At 40.8% G+C, this 12,139-nt stretch overlaps 2 long non-coding RNA genes across 3 annotated transcripts; both read left to right on the top strand.

Moving 5' to 3' along the window:
* The first annotated feature begins 28 nt into the window (after nt 1–28).
* On the top strand, nt 29–4,607 carry LOC130187453 (uncharacterized). 2 transcript variants are annotated; one of them, XR_008830463.1, is made up of 5 exons: nt 29–109; nt 498–662; nt 1,412–1,458; nt 2,266–2,582; nt 2,869–4,607. It is a non-coding gene; the product is annotated as an uncharacterized LOC130187453 (long non-coding RNA). The 2 variants fall into 2 exon arrangements; XR_008830462.1 differs by lacking the exon at nt 29–109 and having other exon boundaries at nt 532–662; nt 3,655–4,607.
* Nucleotides 4,608–4,634: 27 nt separating this feature from the next.
* Nucleotides 4,635–5,958, top strand: LOC130187454 (uncharacterized). The gene is made up of 3 exons (XR_008830464.1): nt 4,635–5,026; nt 5,662–5,731; nt 5,827–5,958. It is a non-coding gene; the product is annotated as an uncharacterized LOC130187454 (long non-coding RNA).
* Nucleotides 5,959–12,139: the final 6,181 nt, after the last annotated feature.

Here is a 12,139-nt window from a genome sequence, read left to right as displayed (position 1 = left end):
AACACGTTTACTCAGAGTACATCACCTTTCATCACCAGCAGTGAGGGACCGTTTACGTGCTGACGTCACTGCAGCGTCTCCTCGCCAGTCTCTGGAGTTTCTGTTACCGGTAGAGTTTATTGCTGCTCTATCTGAACACATTTAATGTTGTAGTTTTCTTCATTACAGTGACTAACTACCTGCTGTACATTTAAACTGAGCAGTTCTGCTGCAGCACCCACAGCTCTCTGCTGCTTATAGCGAGTTTCACTGATTCAGCTTTTGTTTACATGCTGTTTAGAACTGATTGTTACTTTAGCTTAGCAGTTAGCTCTGGCTTCTCTCTCTCTCTCTTGCTCAGTGTGTCTCGGACCAACAAATTAACTTGTTCATAAGAGTGTTGTGTTTTTGTATCTTCAGAATATGTGATTGTGATGTTTATTACAGCTTCAGTGATGTCTGCTGTCATGCTGCTAACCGGAGCTACAAACAAACAGCATGTTAGTTATTCCTCACAGATCCCTGAGTCTCTGGAACATGGGGAACAATGAGGAACTGGATGATGCCCGGCGATGGGAACCATGAGCGGGAGGCTGGAGACAACAGTCCAGACCAAGCGGCAGCTGCGCGGGAGACTTCTGCTCCTCAGTGTGTTTCCTGGTCCTCTCTGTCTGAGTGAACAAGTGAGTACAAGACAGTTTCACTTCACTCATTCACTTCACTCATTCACTTCTCATCAGCTGGTTTCAGCTTTAAACCAGCTGACAACATTATCACATACTAGCAACACACAGTAAAATTAGCTTCTTCTACATTGAATTAAATGCTGTTATAGCTAGCGCGCTAATCGCGGTTAGCTTCTCACTTTAACACGTTAATGACGCAGTATAAACACACATACTTAATGACATTTGTTTATCCGTCTATAGCTTTATTTAATGCGAAATAAACGACATGAACACAAACAACGTCACAAAAACAAGTGTAAATGTTTTCTTACCTGATATTTTTGCAGGATATAAATTCACTTAACTTCTCTCAGGTGACCAAACAGATTCAGTCTTTCCTAATATTACAGTTCTCCATTAAAACCCTGCAACTCAAATCTGCTCAAAATAAGAATTTATCAGATATAAAATAATCCAGGAAACAGAAGACTAGCAGCAGTGAGGAGTGAGACACCCAGCAGCAGCTCTCCCACTCAACACCTACTTTCTAATCTGAGTCGTTATGTGTTTATATTGGTCAATTTAAATTCTACTTGTAACCTCAGTGTCACACGCTTGTATATATTACAGTATATACTAAATGAGGTTTAAATGGATGATTGATACATCTTTTATGTTCTGAAGTCTTAGACTGTCTCAAACATTTCAGTCAGAAGAGGAGCTGCTTGACATGTCCTTATTTTTCCTTCTGTGTGGGACGGCAGAATCCAGCTCGGATCAGAACTACACCATCCGAAACCAGCAAGAAACGGTAAGTCATGCACATGACTCCTCCCATACGTGTATATAGACTCACATTAGGGTCAAAATGACTGAGCTTGTAAAGTGACCTTAACAAATAATTCCAATGTTTGTAGTTGTAAATCAACATGTGTTAACCTGTAAACAAATGGGAGTGGGGGAGTTAGCAGCTGCCTTGCTGGCATTGTTCATTGATGAATGAATAAACCGATTTCATTAGAAGAATGCAAAATGACAAGGAAGGGAATGGTAGCATCTTTATTTATGACAAATGGACAAAAAGAAGGTGATGCAGAAGACATTTTAACCATGAAACATGAGAGACAAGTGACAAAATGTATATAAAGTGACATTTTGTTTGTGATTCTATGTAATAATAACAATAATGACTAATAGTTAAAACAATAATCTTAATCAGTATTGATAACAATTATAAAGCTAACAATTATAATGATAATGGCAGCAATGAACGTGTGCACGTACAGAACATAGAGCTGCCCCCCATTTTCATTAGCGCTACCATTAGCAGCTAGCTTGCTGTCATTGTCATTAATGAATGAATTTAACGATTTATAAGATTCTTCAAAATAATACAATGTAAAAAAGTGGGACTTTCTAAATGCACTGTGTGTCTAACTGATTGATCTGTCCAACAGCCGTCTCTAGTTTTCTTTCCCACCAGGGAGTTTCTCTAGGATGAGATGTAATTCAGGCAGATGTTCTTACAGCTGCTTTCACACCACTGCTGTGATATTAACATGTGAAACCTTTCTCTGTCTCTCTCTCTCTCTGTCTCTCTGTATCTCTCTCTCTCCAGGTGACAAAGAAGCTGCTGCTTCTGAAACAGTTGCCTGGGTTACCAATGTTGGTGTGTTGGCTTTCCAGGATGGCGGCCGGATTGATGACACCACATCTTGGAGCTGGACCCCCGGAGGAGCCTGTTGTCTCATTGAGGCATAGCGGTCCAAGCTGGAGGGGAAGCACAGGATGCTCGGCCTGACTGTTGCCAAGGTGATCCGGAGGCTCCACTGTTGGAGGAGGACACATGGGGCAGAGGAGACGTCCTCCTCATCCAGGATCTCCACGTCACCCTGGACGTCTCTTTGCTGGACTCTCTCTGCATCCAGGACACAGGTTTGTTCATATGGACATTAACCTTTATAATAACAAGCTACATTTTTAATTAAAGATAATTACTGTCATTTTACATAGATTTGTATGTCATTTAAGAAAGCAGAAAAAATACAGTATAAATAATACAGTAATTTTTCTTTCTTCTTTGGCTGTTAATTCACAGATCATTTCTGTAATTTCACAGACTTTTGTTCACAATTTAAAAAAAAAAAAAAAAAAAAAATTACTGTTAGACAACTTATTTATTTTCTGTAAAATTAGGATTTTTTTTTTTTTTTTTAAACAGTGCAGTGGAGCATTTAGCAGTTAAAGAGGAACTGGTGGAGACCAAACACGGAGCTAAAAGAGAGGGAACACTGGGCTTTCCACATCAATCATAATGTTTCTCCCTTACTGCTGGCTGTGTAAATAAGGAACTATTTGCCATATCAACTTAAAAGGTGATGATACGTCAGTGTTACGTTCACAACTTGTTTCCACTGCCCCCTAGTACCCCAAAAAAGTTACTACAGGTTTAACAAACCCAGTTTCAGACTGGGTGTAACTTCCTCATTGTGTAACATCTGTCAGCAGGAGAGATTTGATCACTACTTCTGATTTCTAAGCACATGACTACTCTTTCAGATGGCACCAAATTATAGCCGAGTTTCCACAAGAGTGCAGCAAAAGTGTCTATAAATACAGGTCTTCTCTGTCCTGAGGAGTCGTATTTCGGTTTGACACAGAATCTGTTTGATTGTTAATCTCTAAAAGAGATACACACTGCTGTACCTCAGTGTTTTCTCACAGTGTTATGGAAAAGTTATATATATATATATTTAATATATACACTGTATATTTAAACCCACTTAAAAACTTTCTAGTTTGGTCCCTGCACAAGTCAAATAAATCATTTTAAATGTGTAGCGGTTCCCAACCATGAAATGGTGCAGGACCTCCACCATCTGGTGAGGACACTGGTCAGACTGGTTTGACAAAGATGGCTGAACACCCCATTTGGTCTCAGCAGGGTGAATCTCCATCACGGTACCTCCGGCTCTCCCTCTCTCTAAATGTCTCTTTTCTTTTCCAGACGAATCAGTGACAAAACCAATCCTCGTACCCAAGCTTCATTTCTGTTCTGATCCGGTTTGGTTTGGTTTAGACAACTTAAACTGCTCAATTAAGGTTGGGAAAGGTCGTCTTCATGGTTGAAAGAAACGATAATGATAGAATAGTGTAATTTGACTGAGGGTCATAAATGTAACCTGCTAACCAAGAAGAACTTCAGTTTCTGGGCCATGAGCATTGACACCCTGCATAAAATCACTGTTTTATAATTTTGCAGTTAATAGAAACAAAAATATACGTCAGTAAAACACTTGAGATGTGTAACTGGTCATACTGTTAGCCTGTACAAGAGCAGCACTTGGGCCAAGGAAATACTGTTTAGGCTGTGGTGGTGAGCCAGAGGTGTGAGCCCCACTGTATTGTCAATAAATCAACTGAACTTCAAATAAGCATTTTCTCCTGTCCTTTTGTAGAGGAATGTTCAGTTTAAGATAGGAAGCACTGAAGCTCCTTTCCTTATCATTTAAAATTTTTGACCAGCTCTTATCATGGCTGCTTCTCAGTCCCACATAAATGTAGAAACAACAGAGCATGATCCAAAAAACATTTGGGAATCCATAAATACAGATTTCTTCTCTTTGAAATCCACTTAGGAGACATCATGAAGAACAAGCACATCATCTTGATCATCATCATAACAATCCATACTTCCGAAACCCCGCTCACTGCACTCAAACATTACTCAACAAATGTATAAAAAGTCAAAACTCTATATAGCCTACTTATGTCTGAATATAATTCACTGTGGTCCCGACTCAGTTGCTTATTTTTATTTTATTATTTTAATTGCTCAATTCTTTGTACTTGTACATTTCTTTAATGTTATATTACTTCAATTTAAATACTTCAATCCTGTTTGTTTTGTTTTTGAGGTTAGGAAGGGAGTATTGTCCATGTGTTATAAATAAAGTTAGTTAAAAACAAAGTTCTCTCCCTCTCCTTAAAGGGGACATATTATGCTCCTTTTCAACAAGTTTGAATAAGTCTCAGAGGTCCCCAAAGCATGTATTTGAAGCTTTTTGCTAAAAAATCCACTCCGATCCTATATTTCAGCATGCCTGTAAACCCCTCTTTTTGAGCCCTGTTCAGAACAGGCTGTTTCTGTGTCTGTAGCTTTAAATGCAATGAGCTGTGCCTGACCACGCCCCTCTCCGGAAGGGGATGCCGTTCGGGCTTCTGGCACCATGCTCTAATGTTTACGGTGACCGTGACCGGCAACCTGGCGTCGGTAGCGATTTGGTTCAACCACACAACTTTTATCCAGAATCTGAGCCAGAGGGAGAAGCTGCTGAAGAAGTTCAAACTCTACAACTGCAGCAGGACGTTTCTGAATGGTTGGTAACCAATTTTGTGTATTTTGACATTACATTTTGAGTTTGTTGATGAGTGCTGGCACACAGTTACTAACATGTAGCTAGGTAGCTAATGCTAACTGTTACTGTCTCGTCATTACTGGGAGCTCTTTTGGTAAATAAGCACTATTGTGAATAGTGTAATGTAGTTATCTGTCATGCCTCCTTAGATATACTTTTACAGTCTGAAAATGTTTGTTGTATGTAGACTGCTACAGGTGTTCAATGTCAGTACTAGTCAGATATTTTAATAGATGCTGACAAAGTAAATAATTTTTCTCCATGTTTTGAGCAGAGATGCTCATCATGACATCTTCCTTTATGAAGTAAATTTATTTTGTGTATTACAATGAAAGCTGTAAATCAGCATAAACATGTCTGACAGCAACAGTAATCTTTAGTCAAAGACTGAACTGTGCAGTTTTCTACACTACACTGTTGTCAAGCTCCACATTATATGCAATAAGTGACATGTTATAAATTACCTCTGTTATATGCACTTGATATGTAGCCAAGCTTACTTCTTACCCACCTTAGCTCCACTGTCTGTCAGTGTTTGAATTTCACAAGCTTTATATTTTGGTGAATGTTTCCATTTTTCTCTATATTTTGGACAGGTGCTCCTGTGGAAACTGTGCAACCATGCCCACAGAAGCTGAGAACATCTGCTGCTAGGAGATACCACAGGTAGCATTCTCACTGGACAAACTAATCACTAATTTGTTTTGATTACATTACATTTATAATCAACCATAGAATTTACCATTTGCAATTCACTGTAGGTTACCAGATGGCTATGGGAGATCGTGGAAGATTTACCATGTATGGTAGACCGTCCTGGGTTGGAGCTGCTCTGCCTCAATGTGTTCTGCCTGCAACATGTACCGCACTGACTATGGTCCTTTACGGTTGAGAGGAATACACCAGTACGTTTTGCTTCTTTGTTAAAACATAGTTTCAATCTACATAAAAGATGTTAGACAGTCTTGTTTTACTTCAGTGCACATAATTTTACAATGGTAATAACACACCACAAATAGAGTAACACACCCTCAAATAAATTAGTTTAGCTGCTCTTTGATTTGTAAAGTTCTTCTATCAGCAGATAGTGTGCATATAATATATGAATTCAGAGGAGTCATTTCTTTAGTAACAATCAAGCATTTATTTACATCAAATGAGGCAGTTATAATCAGTGATGATGAAAAAACTGTAGGATTCACTGGATCCATATAAAAAATTGTGAGACACAACATAGATATATGTTTGCAAGACTAAATGCCCTGTCCAGTTGTTTTAGTCAGTACAGGTATCTAGCCTATAGGAGCTTTGTGAGCTGGTGCTTCCTTGGTTGCAGAATCTGGGTCGTCATTCCAGCCTGCGTGGTCCTACGCATCCATGCCGTGTTTCCTGACGCCACAGGCCGGTATGTGGGTTTTAGACTGGCCCATGATAGAACCGGGACACAGAGCTGGATATGACCTCCTCCTTCTCAGGCCGCTCGAACTGTGCAGTGAGGTCCTCTGGGATGGGGATGGCCAAAGCAGCTTCTGTGTATGGTCCCAGGTCACAAAGACTTTTTCAAATATGAGGTCCACCACATTCCCTGTTTGATAAAACACAAAAGATTTTTTTTTACATTTTTCACATTTTTTTTTTTTTTTTTTTTTTTTTTTACAAAACAATGACTGAGTCTGTTTCTAAATACCTCCTGACATTTTCTTTACTGTATTTTGTTATTGATGGAACTGTCATAACATTATATGTGCAATATTTAATACAATGTGTACAAAACATTTTTTGGTTGAAAAATAAAATAATATAACACTTATAGAATGTCGCCTCAGTCTTAACTGGTGTAGCTCTGCATTCTCCCTTCATGGCTTTTGGAAATTGGACCTTGAACAGTGGTTCACCTTCTTTTGTTTGGGCTTGTGGTCGGTCAGCATTTTCATTGTAGTACATGGCAGCCAGGTGACAGATGATGACAGAAACCTTAGCCTACACACTCTCACAAGTTCTAAGTAACCACAGCTTCATTTACCTGCACATTATTCCAAGACTGATAAATGACTGTTAGGTTTATCAAAAGTAGATGCACTTCAGATGGCTACAGACCTGTACTTCTGATGTGAGGCTGAAGATCTTCAAGGATAACTGTGTGCCTGCAGTGGGTCAGTCTGGCATGCAACATCCCCTGTTGCAGGAAGCTGTATAGATGGCCTGAACAGAGGAAACAGAGGTTACACCAACATCTCCTCAAATGTGTAGTTATGGCAACAGCTGCAAACAGTGCAAGAATGATAACAGATGCTCTCAATTATGTGTAAACTGGGTTGTCAATAGCTTGTAAATGCTGCAAATAGCTCATTATATGTGCAAGATGCAAAAAATGTGTATTATAGACTATCCCCTTGGACATATCCCCTTAACTCTGCGCTTATCTAGATATTCCCTACAGGCACTGTATCTGTGAACATGATATAAACGTTAAAACGGCCGTTATAAGGCATGACTCTCAATAATAACTTTCACAGCACTAATAAACAAGCCCGGACACCTACGCTAATCAGTACAAAGCCTATTTTTAGTCCGAATTTTACCGGCTTGACTTTACAGACAGCTAAAACGCCTTTAAAATATAATACATTTAACAGGGTGGCTCTTATCAATGTCACACGGCGATACCAAGCAGAAGAGTTACATACAATCTGTACCCAGCTATACCCGGCTGCGCGTCGACGACGCTAAACGTTAGCCACGTTAGCTGCCATGCTAACAACACACGCAACAGGCTCTTGTGAACAAACAGTAAAGCAACATAAAATGGTAAAACTTACAGCTCCGAAGTTCAAAGTTGGGTCACAGACAGTCGGTACTGATCCAAGCTTTATCTTGAGACTTGTAGGAAATCCTGCGTTGTCCTGGCCCTCGTTGAGAAAGCAGTCCGAGGTGAAATGGTTAGCACACACGTACAACACTTTCGGAGTTGGAGCGGGAACATTTCCATCAAAAATAAAATTAATCCACTGGGTCTTCAGATCCTCGGGCGTAGGGATTAAAAAATCTGTGTTGGTTTGTGCAGCCAACAACAAAGCAACTACTGTGTTTCGCTGTACCTTCGACATTGTTCTACCGAAAGCCAGTGTTCGCGAGGGAAGTAACGATACCGTCTGCAACACGGACTCAGAGGGCGGAACACACACCTAGCTCGGGGAGCGTCACCCATCCGGGGGGAGGGGCATCGCCCTTCTTGACGTCACCAGGGGCGAATCTCCATTTCGCTCGTTTGAGCACACATTTCTTGAAAGGTGGAGAAAGCAAAAGACGGAGAGGATGGACTTTTCTCATGTTTGGGGGGTCCGTAGACACGCCAGGGACACATACTACTGATAGAAAACCATGGAAAAGTGCATTTTGCATAATAGGTCCCCTTTAATCCTTAGGACCACATCCCAGTTATATTACTGCACGCATTACACGCATGCGCAGATGTATGCCGGAAACTACACTTCCGCACTAATCCTGAAGATGCAGCAGAAGCAAGAAAACGAGCAAAATTACACTGATTTATCATTTCTGTGGTAGATTTGCAGTAAGTTTAAGAACGAATATTGTTACAGGAGTATCGCAGAACCTTTCAGGAATAGCTCAGTACGTTGGTTGTTTACGTAGCGGGAGAGAGAGAGAGAGAGTGAGTGACCGGCGCAGAGAGTTAGCTAGTTAGTTAGCAGTTAGCAGTCTGCTAACTGAACATTAGCGCTGTTTATGCTTCAACTACAGCTACTGCTCCTCGCGCCAGAGTTTCCCGCGTCTCCCGCTGTGCTTCCCGGCTACAGTCGGCTCTGCTCGGCTCTCTGTCAACGTCACTGCTCGTCACTGCTTCAAACAAATCATGGTCATGGACCTAACAGCCAGTGAAGAAGCAGGTAGGAGTCACCTGGTTTATCCTCAGTGTTGTTAATTTTGCTCAAATGTCAGTCAGACCGTTTCACAAACATGAAGAATGAGTAATTTTAAGACAAAAACATTAGACACTTTGCCTCCAGGCTTACTCAGGCTGCAGACCAATGTTACCATGGTAACAATCAGTGACACCTGCGCTGACGGGCAGGAAAACATGGCTCATTAATTGTGGTTTTCTAACATTGTTATGAAGACAGCAAAGAGGAGGGAAATAGTTTTTAGACAGCAGCCATTTTCTTTTTATTGTTTCTGTCTTCAGGTAAAAACATCCTTGTTTTCTAACTGTCGAATGCTTCCAAAAGACAAATATTTAATTTGAAAAAAAAGTCTCAATTTACCCAGAATTCATTGCACCAAGATAGTCAAGAACTAAACAGATGAATTCAGACTCAGTCTCTCTGCAGTCTGTCTGTTTGTTAGATGTAAGACACAGTCAGAGTCTGTCTCTGTGGAAGCGGCTCCAGCTGTGGATGCTGAGTGTTTCTTGGTCAGTTCAAACTAGTGACCTGGTCGTTGTGATGAAAAACGGTTTGGAGAGAGTTTTGTGGAAAATCCCACGGAGTTATAGGACGCCAGAGTGTGTGTGTGTGTGTGTGTGTGTGTGTGTGTGTGCGCGTGTGTGTGTGTGTTTGTTTGTGAGGGCATGTGTGAAAAGTTTCCTATTGTGGAAATCAGCCTCTCTATACCAGGATGTCAGTTTCCCACTTCACAGAGGGACACACACTCACTCACACACACACACACACACACGCACACACACACACACACACACACACACACACACACACACTGCCAGCTCTGTGGGGTCTCTGAACAGTTGGCAGCAACACGTTTCCTCTTCCCCTCTTCCTCCTCCTCCTCCTCCTCCTCGTCTCCCTCCTTCCCTCTCTAAAATGTTTGACAGTGGAAACTACAGTATGATGAGAGAGTCAAGTAATTATACAGGTTACACAATATAATAATTATGTTTATACCATCCCCCATTTCAGCTTTCCTGAGTTAAGCAGCATTTCTAAAGCACTGTTTGTACAGTATAAATCTATAACAACATATTCATGGTGCTGTTGAAATGAGCTGAGGCCAAGAGGTCTGAGAAGATTAAGGAAGTAAAGCAGCTGTTTCTGCAGAGATATGTTTCTGTTTATGGAATTATAGTTGTAATAAGAAAATAACTGTGGAAATGAATAAAAGAATAAATAAGTAAATTAAAAATGTGGAAATGTTTGAATAGAAAAAGCAAAAGCTCCAAACATTATTTGAAACTGGTCCTTTTTAGACAAACCTTTTATCAATGTTACCCCTTTTCAAGCATCTTATTTATTGCATTTTTAATCCTTTTTATTGACTTTTTATCCAACTGAATTCCCTTTACAGCCTTTGTGTGATGGGTTGGGCTTTTATCTTTAATGACTTTACACATACAACCAAAACTGCGGAACATAAACTGGGGGAAAAAAAATGAACAATAATCATGATAATCTTTATTTGTATAGCATTGATCTAAATAAGATTTTTACTGTAACAGTAGCTGCAGTGTGACGAAAATAAAATCAATAGATACTGAGTACAGATGTCAAAAAATATCAATAAATAAATAAAGTTAAATTAAGAATAAATATGAGGATCATAATTCATGATACTCAGTGTCAGTATTGATGCTGACCAGTAAGGGGCGCTGTTTAGCCCCAAACAGCCGTGTAGTGATAAGGTTGATGGTTGTACTGTGTGTGTGTGTGTGTGTGTGTGTGTGTGTGTGTGTGTGTGTGTGTGTGTGTGTGTGTGTGTGTGTCGCTCTCTCTTTCCTTTTCACCCTCACACACTCCCTCTGAAGACGTCCTCCTGTTATCTCCAGGTAGTTTGACCTTTACCCTGGTGCCTTTATGTAACAGTCGGGCCACACCTCAACACACTGATGACAGCGAGTGTGTGTGTGTGTGTGTGTGTGTGTGTGTGTGTGTGTGTGTGTGTGAAATGGAAGGAGAAAGACACAGTGACAGGGATTAATGTGGCTGCGGGAAGAGAATCAAAGACCAGAAGATGGAAAGATACGCAATGTTAACGTGTGTGTGTGTGTGTGTGTGTGTGTGTGTGTGTGTGTGTGTGTGTGTGTTTGTGTGTGTAAAAAAAGAGTGTCAGGCGAACACAGCTTGCTCACTTGTCAGTCTGTGGGAAACTAGGAGTGGTAGCACAGGGGAGCAGTCTTGCTGTGTGTGAGTGTGTGAGTGTGTGTGTGTGTGTGAGTGTGTGTGTGTGTGTGTGTGTGTGTGTGTGTGTGTGTGTGTGTGTGTGTGTGTGTGTGTGTGTGTGTGTGTGAGTGTGTGTGTGTATGAATAAGCATTAGTAATCAGTCAGCTGTCACAGAAGTGCTTTGTCTTGCAGAGCGTTACAGTTTGACTCTGGGACAAGAGCCTGAGGCCACTGCCCTGCTGTTTGTGTGTGTGTGTGTGTGTGTGTGTGTGTGTGTGTGTGTGTGTGTGTGTGTGTGTGTGTGTGTGTGTGTGTGTGTCCACCTCTCTTATGTAATGGATTATTCATAACTTCCCGTAACTACTCAGCAGGTTCCTTGTTCATGGTTGTTTTTCTTTAAACTGTACAGTCAATGCAAACCATGAATAGAGAGGATTTAGGGTTCCAGTCTGGGACTTAGACCAGTACATCAGAGCGCAACACATGACTCACATCCTGGGATTGTAGCCACACTTGTTACTTTACCCGATACTCAGTCTGGTGAGAGGATTGGCACCAAAATCACGTCTGTGTCACAGAGAGCTCTGCGCTGGCTGCTAATGCTAAGGAGCTGCACACAGTTAGCGTTATCTTTGAGTCGCCCATGTAATGAGCTCAGGCTCCTTAAAGAGTCATAAATCAACAAGTGAAATCAAATCAGTGTGTGTTGGTGAAAGGGAGTCGCTCCGAGTGAGAAACACACAAGAAATCTGCAGCTCTACTGAGCGTTTTAGCCTTGTTTAGCTTGTTTTGGTTTTAACAGCTCAACGTCCTGGTTTCTAGCAGCAGCAGACCGATGTCGAACACAGCTAAAAAGAGAGAGAATACTACTACTACTGATAATAATGATAAAAATAATTATATTAAAAATAATACTGCTACTACTAATAGTAATAATAGTCA

This window comes from Seriola aureovittata, chromosome 19 (genome assembly GCF_021018895.1).
Source record: "Seriola aureovittata isolate HTS-2021-v1 ecotype China chromosome 19, ASM2101889v1, whole genome shotgun sequence".
Lineage (NCBI taxonomy): Eukaryota > Metazoa > Chordata > Actinopteri > Carangiformes > Carangidae > Seriola > Seriola aureovittata.
The sequence above is the reverse complement of the archived record's forward strand: the minus strand, read 5'-3'. Positions and strand labels throughout refer to the sequence as shown.